Here is a 14,439-nt window from a genome sequence, read left to right as displayed (position 1 = left end):
TTTTGAGAGGGAGAGAGACAGAGTGCAAGTATGAGAGGGGCAGAGAGAGAGGGAGACACAGAATCCGAAGCAGGCTCTAGGCTCTGAGCTGTCAGCACAGAGCCTGATGCGGGGCTCGAACTCACGAACTGCGATATCATGACCTGAGCTGAAGTCAGATGCTTAACAAACTGAGCCACCCAGGTGCCCCTAAATTAGCTATTTTAAATATGTGCAAAGCGCTTTTAAAAGAAAACCATGTCTAAGGACTAAAAAAATTCTAAAAAGAACCCAAAAGATATTCTGGAATTGAAAAATATCTAAACTTAATGAAAAGTTCACTAAAGGGGTTTCAACGGGATATTTGAGCAGCCAGAAGAACCTAACAACAGGGCCCCAAAACACACGAAACAGAATTTCTAAGAAGTAAAGGAATAATTAGCAAATTCAACAATAATTGAAGTTGGAACTTCAATACCTCATTTGCAGTAATGGACAGAACTAGAAAGAAAGTCAACAAAGACACAGAATACTTGACCAATACTATAAACCACGTAGCCCTTACAGATATCTATAGAACTCTGCGTGTAACAGCAGTGGAATACACATTCTTCTCAAGTGCACGTGGAACATTCCCCAGGATAGAATGTATGTTACATCGTGAAAGAAGTCTCAATAAATTTAAAAGGATTGAAATAATACAAAGTATTTGTCCAGTAATAGAAGGACATTTGGGAATTCAAAAATATGTGGAAAGTAAGCAACACTCCTTTAAAAAAAAAAGAGTCAAAGAAGAAATCACAAAGGAAATCAGAAAATACTCTGAAAAGAAAATGTTATACTTAGGTATGGTGTGATACATACAACACATTAAAAATACTTATGAGGGGTGCCTGGGTGGCGCAGTCGGTTAAGCGTCCGACTTCAGCCAGGTCGCGATCTCGCAGTCCGTGAGTTCGAGCCCCGCGTCAGGCTCTGGGCTGATGGCTCAGAGCCTGGAGCCTGTTTCCGATTCTGTGTCTCCCTCTCTCTCTGCCCCTCGCCCGTTCATGCTCTGTCTCTCTGTGTCCCAAAAATAAATAAACGTTGAAAAAAAATTAAAAAAAAATAAAAAATAAAAAAATAAAAATACTTATGAAAAAAACTAAAGACACAACAAACCAAACTTAAGGAATACAACACAAACAGTGCTTGAGGGAAATTTATAGCTGTTGTATTAGTCAGGATTCTCCAGAGAAACAAAATCAATAGTGTATATATATATATAAGAGAAGATTTATTATAGGAATTGGTTTATAAGATTAGGGAGGCTGCGAAGTCCCCAAATCTGCCATCTGAAGCTAGAGAACCAGAAAAGTTGGTTGTGTGATTCAGATTGAGTCTGAAGGCCTAAGAAATAGCCCAGCTGATGTCCAAAGGCAGAAGACAGATACCTCAACTCAAGCAGAGAGAGTGAACTTGCCCTTACTCCACCTTTTTGTTCCGTTCACATCCTCAAGGAATTGGATGACACCCGTCTACGTTGGTAAAGGCAGTATTTTTTAATGCACTCTACTGATTCAAATATTAATCTTCGGGAGACACCTTCCCAGAAACATCCAGAAAAAATGTTTTCCCAGCTATCTGAGCACCCTTTAGTCTAAACTGACACATAAAATTATCTACCATGCTTATAATAAATGCCTATATTAAAGAAGAATAAAAAAAGACTTCAAACCAATAACCTAACCTTCTACCTTAAGAAACTAGAAAAGAGTAATAAACCATACCAAATATAAGCAAAAGGGACAAAACAATGATTACTGCAGAAATAAATAAAACTGAGAATAAGAAATAAAGAATAGTCAACTTAATTAAACATTTAACTAGAATGACCAAAATGAAGATATGGCACTCAAATTACTAAAATCAGGAATTAAAGGGAGAACATCACTGCTGACACAGAAGTGAATCTTTGTGACCATAGATTAGACAATCATTTCCTAGACATAATACCCAAAACCTAAACAATCAAAGAAAATACCAGATAATTAGACTTGGTCACAGTCAAAAACTCTTGTGCTTTAAAGGAAAGAATCACACGAAAAGACAACGCACAGAACAGGAGAAAATATTTGCAAATCATGTATTTATCCAGAATAAATAAAGCATACTTACAATTCAACAACAAGAAGACAAACAATCCAATTTAAAACTGGACAAAGAACTGGAATAGACATTTCTCCGAAAATACACAAATGGTCAACAAGGACACAAAAAGATGTTGAACATCACTAGGTATTAGGAAAATGCAACTCAAAGCACAATGAAACATCATCACTTCATACTCACTAGGAGGACTATAATCAAAACAAACAAACAAAAAACAATAAAAAGTACTAGTGAGAATGGAGAGAAATTGGAAACTTTCTACATTGCTTCTGTAAATATAAAATGGTATACCTGCCTTGGAAAATATTTTGATAGATTCTGAAAAAGTTAAATATAAGCTTACTATACGACTCAGCATTTCCATTCCTAGATATATACCCAAGAAACTTGAAAACATATGTTCTACAAAACACCGTATACAAATATTCATAACATCATTATTCCCAATAGCCAAAAAGTGGAAACAAACCAAACATCCATCAATTGATGAATGGATAAACAAAATTTGGTATGTAAAAACAATGGAATATTATCTAGCCATATAAAAATGAAGTGCTATTACATGAAAAGCATGGGTAAGCCTTGAAAAAAAACCCATCATATTTAGTGAAGTAAATCAGGCACAAAAGGTCTGTGACTTATAATATGAATGGCCTATAAATGCAATTAGATGATTCCATTTATGTAATAGTGTCCAGAATAGACAAACACACAGAAACAGAAAGATTAGTCGTTTCCAAGAGGTATGGACTGACTGCTAATTGGTATAGGAGTTCATTTTGGGATGACATAAATGTCTGGGAAATACATAATGATAATGGTTGTACAACCTGTTAATAGACTAAAAACCAATGAACTGCATATTTGTAAAGGGTGAATTTTGTGATTTGAAAATGATAATTCTATTAAAAGAAAAGATGGCTATATCCATCCAAGCGACATGAAGAAAAATTTCTAATTAAAATTTATATTTTTTGACAAAGTAGCATAATAATATTAAAAGAAATATGAAAAGTCAATGTTTTGATATTTTATAGTTACTTGGAACATTTTCCTCCCTGGATAGAATAATTTTTCCATGCCATTGAAAATAAGGACTAAATTTCAAGAACTATGAGATTCAATATCCCTTCATAATTTTAATTTTCTCAATTTAAGCACAGAGTGCATAGCATTACATATTATCCTGCTTACTAAATTGTGTAGGACTAGCATACTTTGTCCAAGAACAGTAGATACAGGGTAGGCCAGCAGGCTAGAGATGGAGGGAAGGAGTTCAGTTCAAGTCTGAAGGCAGTCTCCTGGCAGAATTTACACTTCCTCTGGGGAGGTCAGTCTTTTTCTATTAAGATAGTCAACCGATTGGATAAGGCCCACTCACATTACAGCGGACAATCTGTTTTAATCAAAATCTACTGATTTAAATGCTAAGCTCATCTAAAAAAAAAACCAAAACAAACAACAACAACAAAAACAACAACAACAACACACCTTCATGAAAACATCTAGAATAATGTCTGGCCAAATATCTGGATATTGTATCATAGCCAAACTGACACATAAAATTAGCCATCATGGGCATGATATGGTAACAAGAGTGCTAGACTCCTATCCCGGGACTCTGAATTCCCCTTCAACTATCTCCATGATTCTCAGCAAAGGACTTTGCCTCTGTTAACCTCAATACGTTTACTGTAAAATGTGAGGAGATACTGAAATTTAGTATGCAGAATAAGAAAATAAGGTCCATGGCGGGACAGACAATCTGACCTATTTCACCTTTTCCCTCCATTAAATTATACATCACATGCCAGTCCATACCTTATGGCTAATATTAAGAAATCAGAGGCTTAGTATTGATGTAAAATACCCACTATTTGCTGTGACCTAGGTGGCTGTGGGACGTATTGAGAGAAATCTGCTAATACTCGCAACCTAACTTCTGAAGAATAGTTTGTGTTTATATATGCATGTATGCCTGCATTTATAGATTTTTTGTCTTTTATATAGACAAAGCACAACGGAAAAAATAGAAGAAGAAATATACCGATTCTTTCACACTGTACTCTATGTCAATGGCACCCTCAAGTCTTGTGCAAAATAGTGTTACCGCCTCTCTCCAAATCCTTCCCTCTTCACTTAACCCCCAAATAAAATTATACACACATATATATATACACACACATATATATGTATATGTGTATACATGTGTATATACATGTATATATGTGTATATACGTGTATATACATGTATATATGTGTATGTGTGTATATGTGTATATATATACATGTATATATACATATATGTATATATATACATATATAAAAAAATATATATATGTACTATGTAAGTATGCCTTCGTTTTGTCTTTCTCTTGCATATCAGGGGTCTCCAACTATACAGGCTTCATCTAAATCTCTGTGAGTGTCTCCCCTAGACACCATGTTCCTAAATTGCCTCTCTAACTTCATCAAAACCTAACTCACCCACTAATGGCTCATTCTTGCCAGTTCTTGTTACCAAGGATGTAAACAGGCAATCTTACTATCAAGATTCAGCTATTTCTAACTGAAAATCACTACGTATCAGCCACTATGCTAGATTACTTCACAGTTGTTAATGGCTCTAAATGCTAATCAGTCAACCTCATCAGAGCCCTTAACACTTCTTTCAAATAATTTTCCTTACACCTCATCAGACCTTTCTTATAGTCTCTAAAATGGTTACTTCTCACATTTCTCACTGTTTAAAATCTGGATACCTCATGCCTACTCCCCTATCTGAAGTCAGTAACCTGAATTTATACTCTATTGAGAAAACAGAGACCATCGGGAGCTTACCTCTCAAACTTCCTGTTACAAACCTCTGCTGATCTACATTGGCAACCCACGTTATTTTCATCTCATTTTAGGCAGAGAGGTATATTTCTTGTTTTTCAAAGCCAACCCCTGTCCCTATTCTTTCCACCTCCTCTGAGAAGTTAGCCCATCACTATTCCTTTCTGTTTCTCATATTTTTTAATATCTTTAATCTCTTCATCAAAATACAACCATGTTTAAGCAACTCTCATCCTTAAAAAAAAAGGAAAAATTAGTTTCCCACTAAGGTAGAAGTCCAAAGACTTGCAGTTGTGGCCAAAATAGATAAGACTTGCCTTTCCACCTGAAACAACCACAAAACAAACAAAATATAAGAAATAGAGACTCTCAAAACATTGGGCATGAGGTAGTGGTTAGTGGACTCTAAGAGAAGGGAAACAAATAATGCAAGCCCTAAAATTGCTATAGTTTCTCCAGCTATTGCCATGACAGAACATTCCAAGCTAAGGAGCAGAAAGGGAGAACCCAGGCAGACTCCCTGAATGGAGAGGACAGAGCTGAGAGACTGCAGAGAACAAGGCAGTTAGAATTCACAGAGCAGAGTACCAGAAAGCAGGGAGCTACCCAGGGACAGAACTCAGAGACCTGCAGAGGGCCCCCTGGGGTGTTCAGCTGATCAATAACTACCAGAGACTGAAGGAAGAACCACCAAAAGAGATAAAAGGGAGCAGTGCTAGGTACTCACACCGGGCCAGGAATAATACCCGCTCCAGCTGGGTTGGAAAATCTCAGAATTCACAGGGCATTGGTTTGAGTGTTCATAGGACTTGTACCTTGGTAGGGGAATGATTTGCCCTAAATGAGCCCTGCTCTGATTCCTTCTACCAACCTCCAAAGGAAAACCAAAAAGGATTACACCATTTCCAAGTAACTTAACTGAATCCCAGAGCAAAGATCAACAGTATTTACAGGAATACAGAGCTATCCAGAACCCAACAGACAACATTTATAATGTCTGGCACCCAAACAAAAGTTGCCAGGCATGTGAAGAAGCAGAAAAATGTGACCCATAATTAAGAGACTAAAACAATTGAAAATGACCCAGTCGCAGAGCCAATACACTGGCTAGGCCTGCTTCTGTGTGTTTCCTTAGCGGCTGCAAGCACCTTGTTCCAGCATCCTAATTTAAGGAGTGACCCAGGGGAGTCTCCGTCCTCACAGGGGACAGCTAGGCTCCTCTTCTCTGCAAAGGTTCTCAACTCTGGAGTACTCCTGCCTGAAGGAGACGCTGAGGACCCACCAGGAACTTCAACCCTACTCAACATTCTGTTTCTGTTCCAGTCCTGGTGCACAGAGATACTTTTTCTTGCTTTTGAACATGACTATGTCTTTTTAGTTTTCTATTTTTACATCTTAACTCTTATTACCATGTGTTTGGAGCACAAGGGAAGCTTCAAAACGTGATCTTACCATAGCATCTCAACTGGAAGTCCCCACCCATGATTTCCTGAAACTCCTCCCCTGTTTTCAATGACACTACTCACTTTTGGTTTTCCTCTCACCTCACAGATTCCTGTCTTTCTGAGTCCTCCTTCTCTGCTAACCCATGAAACTTTCAAGGGTCCCATTCTCTCCTCATTCTATGAGAAAAAGCATAATCCGAGGTTTTGTAGGTCTGTGATCCTCTGCAACTTTATAAAAATTCTGATTTTTTTTTCAATCAGGAATAAAAAGTTACAAATGGTATTTAAAGCTAGAGTTCATTTTTATAAGAAGAGATCTTGCTGCTGGGATGTTCATAATAAATGTAATCCTTCTGCTAGTAGGAATGAACCCTGGGACTGTGGCAAGTATATCATACGAAAAGTAGACGGATATATAAGCTACATTTGAAAACAGGAAATAACTCTTAAAAGTCCATTCAGTTAGTGACAAATGTAATTGGGTCTCTGTAAGTATTGACAGTAGGGTAGAGTACATAGGAATAAACCGAGTTGGTTAAATGAAGGGCAAATTACGTGTTGAGTGTGCACCTTCCATTAATTATGGGTGAAGGCTGGATTGTGCTCACGTGTTTGTGAATGTTTTCAATCACCACATATTTCGGTAGTGCCGTCTTAAGCTGCTAGTCACTGAGGATACCCAGATGAACAAGACACAGTCTCTGCCTTCATTGAGTTTACAGTTAAGTCTTTCGTTGTTTTTTTTGTTGTTGTTGTTGTGTTTGTTTTTTAATTCTGCCCCTCTCTTCCCTAAAGGAAGCTGCCAGAATGTGGCAGTCTAAGAAGGGATGGGAGCAGGGCGATGTAACCAGGCGTGAGGGTTCCTTAGGTAGTTCTGTTTGCAACATCCTCAAGGAGCTCTGCTTGAGAATCAGACCTTAAGAGGAATGTAACAGAGTGGATTTTTCTCCCCCGCTGCAAGTTAATTGGCTCATTTTCCTTGCTAATTGGGCAGAGCCGCACAGATAAGCCAAAGGGGGGAAAAATCAAGAAAAAGTGGGCACATTTCCCAAAACACTTCCCTGTTTTCTGATCATCTATGAGAGCTCATTTTAGAATTGGAGGTCAGAGGGGCTTGGGCCTGGAGAAACAAAGTTTGTATGTAAATAAGCCAGGCCCCTCTTTTACAGAAGAGCTGATTAAGGGCCTGGTGGACAAAGTGCACAGAATCCCTGCTCTCTGACACCACAAAGTATCTATTACATGAGAACTTCCTTCTGGCGCCAGGAGGCATTTAGTTTTCACTTGGGTGTTCTGTAGGGGATGAGGCATTGGGTGGGGCGGGGGTCGTGGAGGATTGGAGGGCTGCTAAAATGAAAGCAACTCTCAGCAGGGGAATGACTCTTTTGCTCCAGGGGGTACAAAAAGAATGGGACCCTAGGAGAGAGGATGGAGACAATAACACAAGAACTAACCTTGTGCAATGCCCTACATTGTCCAGGGGTGCCTGAATGCTGGGAAGTCTCTGGAGGTGGGCTATCCACAGAGAAACAAGTCCAACAAGGGGAGCAAGTGTCCCAAGACCACTCAGCTGACGAATGCGGAAACCTTCTTAAGTCCACAGCAAAGGGGGCTCTTTCGGGGAGGAGCCACATGGCAGGATGTCATTCTCTCCCAGGTTAACTCCACAATTAACAAGGCTTGGGACCACATATTGGAGACCAGAGCAGTGTGCTACATTTCAAGGGGTGTTTTGATAATGAAATATTTTCACACTTCCAAAGTACTGCCGATAAACACTAAAAGTCTCCTGGCACAGAAGTTTCTTAGCTTCTGCCCAAAAGTGGAAGTCTGTCTCAAGAGATTAAAAAAAATTTTTTTAATGTTTATTTTTTGAGAGAGACAGACAGACAGAGCATGAGCAGGGGAGGATCAGAGAGGGAGGGAGACACAGAATCCGAAGCAGGCTTCAGGCTCCGAGCTGTCAGCACAGAGCCCGACGCGGGGTTCAAACCCACGAACGGGGAGATCATGACCTGAGCCGAAGTCGGACGCTTCACTGACTGACCCACCCAGGCGCCCCAAGAGATTCTTTAAAAAATAAGACTGCACTCAGACTAGCTCACCTTTCAGAATGCCCCCAAATCAATGAGGTCCAGAGATTCTTCAAACAGGCCTCCTTCGGAGGCCTTCACCGCAGGGCTTTTTCTTCCTGAGAGCTGGTGTGCTTCACTCTGCTAGTGGAGCAGTCAAAGTCATTTTCAGGAGATACACAGCATGCCAGGGGCAGAAGGGTTTACGCTTTCAATCCTCAGATACTGCTTTAAAAAAATCTTTTCCCAAAGCCACCTGCATTTTTACTTGTCAAGACAGTCAGTGAAGATTTTTTCCTTCCCTCTTGATGGCAGAGAAAATCAGGTCTCTGAAACATACTCAGACTTTTTCGCCCTCGAGCCTCCGCAGACCTGATGTGTCCAGGCACTGGCCTGTCTACGCACTGAGGCCTGTTGGGGCTCCAAGGAAGCAAAAATCTTGGCACAACTTCTGGATAAAGAAGCCAGCAGTGGACGACTGGTTGTGTCGTAGATGACAGAGAACTCCTCTTGTCCATTCCGAGTGTTCCCACAGGTGCTTGGCCGCTTCCTTGGTGGCGCCCAAACGTCAGGAGTCCCTTTCCTTCCTGGGCTGGGAGTAGGGGTGGAGGGGACATCCTGGACGACCGGGGACGGAGGCCGCAGGGGACCTAGAGCTGGGCACGTGGCTTCGTGTAGTCGAAGAAAGAAGAGACAGGGCCTGGGGTGAGGCTGGCCTAACTGTGCCTCCAACCGACCTGCTCCCCATGTGACTGGCACACCACGTGACTAGCAGTCCACGTGACCCGTGCACAGCGTTCCCCAGATCTTTCACCTCGCTGGCCTAGGTGTCCTGCTCCTTAAGCACTGAAAGGCTAATGAACTGGGCCATGGAGCTCTGGCTGATGTCTGCAGAGTGTCCGTTATGCCTGGGGGGGATCAAGCTCAATGCTTCTCCAGGGCTAAGGCTTCCGTTACATAGTAGGGCAGAGTGTTTCTCAGCATGTTCTAGGGTCAGGTGGATTATGTGAGGTTGAGGACGCGTGGTGAGGTACAGGGGGGAGATGACAGGGATGAGGGACAAGATACATGATGTCATGTGTGCTTCCCGAATGACCATGCTTTTTCCCACGAGTGTGTGTCCTGAGTAGGTGGGAGTTGGTCTCACAGTGAACCTTATACACTCCATCTATAGTAGCATAGTTAATCCCTACATTATCCAAAAGAAAATAATCTGAGCCGCATATATAAATCGAAATGTTTAGTAGCTGCATTATAAAACCAAAAAGAAACAAGTGAAAATTATTTTAATCACATTTTTTTCAACCCGATATATCCAAAATGCCATCATTGTTAGACATAATTTTGGAAACATATTCATGAGGTATTTTACATGATCTTATTCATTTTGTCTTCAATATCTGGTGTGTGTTTTACTCTACTGTACATGACTAGCCACAGCTCAAGCCCTCAATAGCTTTCTGTGGCTAGTGGCTTCCATATTGGCCAATTGGAGACTCTGTTTTTGTAGATCAAAGATATGGCAATTTCTTCAGCCATCCGGATGGCTCAGAATATCAGGAGACTTTAGGAAGATACCACCAGGAAGGTCAGTAGGGAGGGCTCTTTCCATTCAAATGCATTGTCACAGCAATCATTTCTTAAGCATTTACTTACTAATGTTTTGGCCTGGTGTTCCCAGAACGTAGATGCAACCGCTCCTCTCCCAAAACCCTAAACCCACCTGACCAGCCCAAATTCAGACTTTCGCATCTAGTCTTCCAACAGAGTTAGAAGGGGCAGTGGCCATAAACGGCCTATTTTCTGTGGTCTCTAATTATTAACCTACCTTGGTCTACCTTTTTAGAAAACCTAAGTTTTAGATATTTTTAATACATTTTTAAATATTTATTTTGAGAGAGAGAGAGCTCATGCACATGTACATACGAGTGGGAGAGGGGCAGCGAGAGAGAGAGGGAGGGAGAGAGGGAGAGAGAGATTCTCAAGCAGGTTCCAAGCTCAGCAGGGAGTCTTATACAGGGCTCGATCTTAAGACCATGAGCTCAGGACCTGAACCAAAACCAAGAGGTAGATGCTTAACCAACTGAGCCACCAAAGCACCCCTAGATATTTTTAACGTTTTAAACCATTTAAAATATTTAAATATTGCATTTAAAAATATTTTCATATATTAAGTGCCTTTTCCGTGTTACATCTGAGTGTGCTTTCACATACGCCACAATTTCATGTAAGCCTTTCAATAACTCTGATTTAGGAATGTTATTCCAGTTTTTAAATAAGGAGAGTGGGGATTGGAGAAGTGCTGTGACTTTACGGGAAGAGAACCTGGAGAAAGAAATGTAGGCCCATCCATTTTCCCTCAGTGAGGTCTCCTACAAGATCTATGGGAAATGGGATCACGTACTTCAAACCCTAGAAGCTTGCGGTTAAAGCAAATGGCATCCTGGGGCCATCAAAAACCCAGAACAAGTCCTGGAGTACAAAACCTGGGTCAGTTCCTGACCTGATACTTATTAGCTATATGACATTGGACAAAGCAATTAATAATGATGAAAATAACTCACATTTATTGAACTTCTTCCATGTATCAGGCTCTGGCCCAGGCATTTGCTCATACCCTTCCTCTCCCTTATGAGACAGATAGTTCATTTTATAGATCAGGAAACTGGGCCTCAGAAAAAGGAAATTGCCAAAGGTCATACAGCCAATAAGCAGGAAAACCAGGATTAGAAAACATTATTAAATGTGTTAATGTTTGTTTTATAATGTAACTTTTAGCCCACCCAGCCTCCCTTGCCTACTTAAAAAGGACATCTTAAAGAATTTCAAGACGATTAATGTATACCATAAACATCTGTATATTCAGGCCACAAATCTAAAAGGTTGCAAAGCAGGGTGCCTGGGTGGCTCAGTTGGAAAAGCACTGGACTTGATTTCAGCTGAGATCATGATCTCATGGTTCATGAGTTCCAGCCCCAGGTGATGCTCTGTGTTGAGCCTGCAGCAGATTCTCCCTCTCTCCCTGCCCCTCCCCCACTTGCACTCTCTCTGTGTCTCTCAAAATAAATAAATAAACTTTAAAAAAAAATTAAAGAAAACATGTTGCAAAGCATGGGCAGATAGGAATTATTTTCAATATGCTTTTTTTAAAATACAAAAATAAAGTCTTTGCGATTCATTTGCAGTGTACAACTTGCCAAAAGATTAGAACAGCTGAGCTTTCAAAAGAGATAATTATACTTGCACTGTTCAGCTCACGGGGCTGCTGTATTGAGAGAGAAGGGAAAGTAAAAGCATATTCAAAGTGTAAAGGGGTGACAGACGTCATATATTACAAACATGTTTAAAGCAAACTGCAGTTATACACTGATATGAAATGCATTTGAAGATACACTTCCTGATCTTTATTGGGAGTCTGCAACTTGAAAAAAAAAGAGTAAAAGAAAAATATTACTAGAAAGAAAAGGAGGGAAAGGAATAATGAAAGAAGATGAAAATAGCTGCCTTTCTTGAAAGAGAACACAGGAAGGGAGGGAAGAAGGAAGAGAGATAAAGAAGAAGGAAAAAAGAATGGAAAGACGGAAAGATAAAGAGGCACAAAGAAGAGAAGAGAAACAGGAAAGAGCTATGAAAAAAATAAGCAGGAACATTTGGGGTCAGTCAGTTCCTACAAGCAAGAGAAACTGGCCATGACCTGCTTAGCTTTGAGACTGGGTACAGATTTTTGCGACTGTTTAGAGAAAAACTAGCACTTTGCCCACCATTAATCTTTTCTAAAGAAAGACTTTGTTCTGCACCTGTATAAACAATCCAGATTTTTAAAACCTATATGCCTGCCTCTAATGTGTGAGTCTATGTATTTATACTGATAGATTCAAGTCACCAATAGGTGATGCAGAAATCTAGCTTACGATCTCCTTTTTACATCCTTCGCTCCCCCTTCTCACTTTTTCTTCCCTCCTTGGCCTGGGGCACCTAAAGTCAAGTTCAAGTTCGAGCACCCCTATGAAGAACTCTACATTCTGTGGATACTCTCTGCCTTTTCCCAGCCCAGAGAGAACGGAAAATGAGCGATATTTTCATTCAAATGATCCCCAGAGGAGCCCCTGCCCCATCCCTTAACAAAATGACAAAATGTATAGGGAGAAAACCTCTACAAATGAGGGCAACCAGGAAGGCTTGTGTGAAACATCCCCCACCAGGGAGGCCTGGCCTGGGATACGAAGGTGGACGATGCCTGAGTGATGAAGTCAGCCCAGGCCAGCCACCTGTTGTGGCACTTCAGGCACGAAGCCGGGAGCATTTGTTCTGCGGAGTTGCTGGTGGAGGGAGGCTGGCCCCATGGCTTCTGCCCACTCTGTCCTGGGCTGACTGCACATTTCTTTCCTCGCACTTGGCTCCGTTTGGGAGCCTGTGAGCTTTCAGGGAAAGGACAAGTAAACACCTAACTCCGGTTTGAAGACTCGATTTCCTCATTGCTAGACGGAGTTACCATACCCCAACCTCGCAGTGGTTTAACCATTTTGTTGTTTTGTTGCTTTCTTTTAATTCCCGTGGGCAGTCGTATGGCGCCCAGCCCAGTGACTGGCCACAGCAGGCACTCAGTACCTGGCCGTAGGTGCCTCCTTCCAAAGTGAAGTACCCATTCCAAGAGCACCTACTGCAAAGGTCCTTTGAGTTAGAAAATAATGAGGCCACGGTTTTGTTTTGTTTCCTTTGGGGGAGGGGAGTGGGCAGAGGGCTTATTTTTGGTTGGCATAATTCTGGATGCTGTTTTGTCTTTTTTTTTTTTTTTTTTTTTTGGAGATTGCATTGACTTAGCATTCTGCATCCAGGAGTGTGCTCTTCAATACACAATCTAAAATAGGAATCGATTCCCTAGACTACAACGCAAAGAGTTGGGGCAAGAGCTTCTATCTTACGCATGGTGGTATTACAAACAAAACGAAGCATGAAATTCTCAAGACAGTGGAAAATAATGGATATAACGGCTTGTGATGTGTGGTGAGGGAGGCGTGTTAGCGACTAAAGACCGAGGGGCCGGGGATGCTAGACACAGATCTCCAGTCCGTATTCTACTTACCAGCCCGGTGATTGGAGGTCCTTTACTTAAATCTCTATCTCTGTGGCTTAGCTTGAAGTTCTGCAAAGTGGAGATAACATTTAAGTCACAGATGTTTGAAAATAGAACGAACCGAACCGATGTACTAAAAGTGCTTTGTAAATCATAAAGCCACGTTAGGGGAAAAGGAGGACGCAAAGGGGAGAGGTTAACTGTTGTCAGTGTTGTTTGCTTGCTTTGCTCTTAAGCTGTGGTCGGGCAAGCCCAGAATAGGCAGTCCTACATGATGCGTTATGAACTTGGGAAACAGTTCCGCTGAAAAGCCCGGGAGAGAAGCAGAGGTCGAGATCCTAGGGCTTCGAAGCGTCTGGCAATCTCTGCCATCGCTAAGACTAGTTGGGCGTGGAAGTGGGGTGGGTACGAACAAGGTCCCCTCCTTCACTTGCCCGACACACATCTCTCACTGACAATCTGAGGGTCCCACGGACCCGGGGCACCAAATCGCGGCTCAGCGGAGACTTCCCCTTCCCTGCCCCCAACAGCAGATCCTAAGCGCAGACAAACGGTCCCCACCCCTTCCACGCCCCCGCCCCACCTCTTGCCCCCCTTTCCCACCCCCTCTTCTTTGCCCGGGTGGTTTGTCCCGAGGAGTACAAATAAATAGTCCTGTCAAAAGGCGCAGCTAGCGCTAGTGCGCGCGGGGCCTGGGCGGGGGCGCGGACTCCTCGGCCCGCGCTCTCCCGGGTCCGCGGCACGGCTCGCTCCCCGGCGGGGCTGCCTACCCGAGTCTCCAGTCTCGCTCCGAACGCTGCCTGGCCCCTCGCCTCCGCCAGAGGGAGCGGAAGGCCGACACCGCGAGGCTGGCCTGGGGCAGGAAGGCGGGCGCGCGTGG

The 14,439-nt window shown here is 42.0% G+C and overlaps 1 long non-coding RNA gene across 1 annotated transcript in view; it reads right to left on the bottom strand.

Annotated features, from left to right (window-relative positions):
• LOC124507709 (uncharacterized) overlaps positions 1-14,416 on the bottom strand; it is a 95,196-nt gene extending 80,780 nt beyond the window's left edge. The window contains exons 1-2 of the long non-coding RNA XR_006961111.1: positions 14,330-14,416; positions 13,569-13,628 (exon numbers count right to left, since the gene is read on the bottom strand). This is a non-coding gene — a long non-coding RNA (uncharacterized LOC124507709). The remainder of the gene's footprint in view (positions 1-13,568; positions 13,629-14,329) is intronic.
• Positions 14,417-14,439: the final 23 nt, after the last annotated feature.

Source organism: Lynx rufus, unplaced genomic scaffold, assembly GCF_022079265.1.
Source record: "Lynx rufus isolate CCGP_SWC_20201006 ecotype Redwood Valley unplaced genomic scaffold, mLynRuf1.p SCAF_12, whole genome shotgun sequence".
NCBI lineage: Eukaryota > Metazoa > Chordata > Mammalia > Carnivora > Felidae > Lynx > Lynx rufus.
This window is presented reverse-complemented; position numbering and strand designations above follow the sequence as displayed.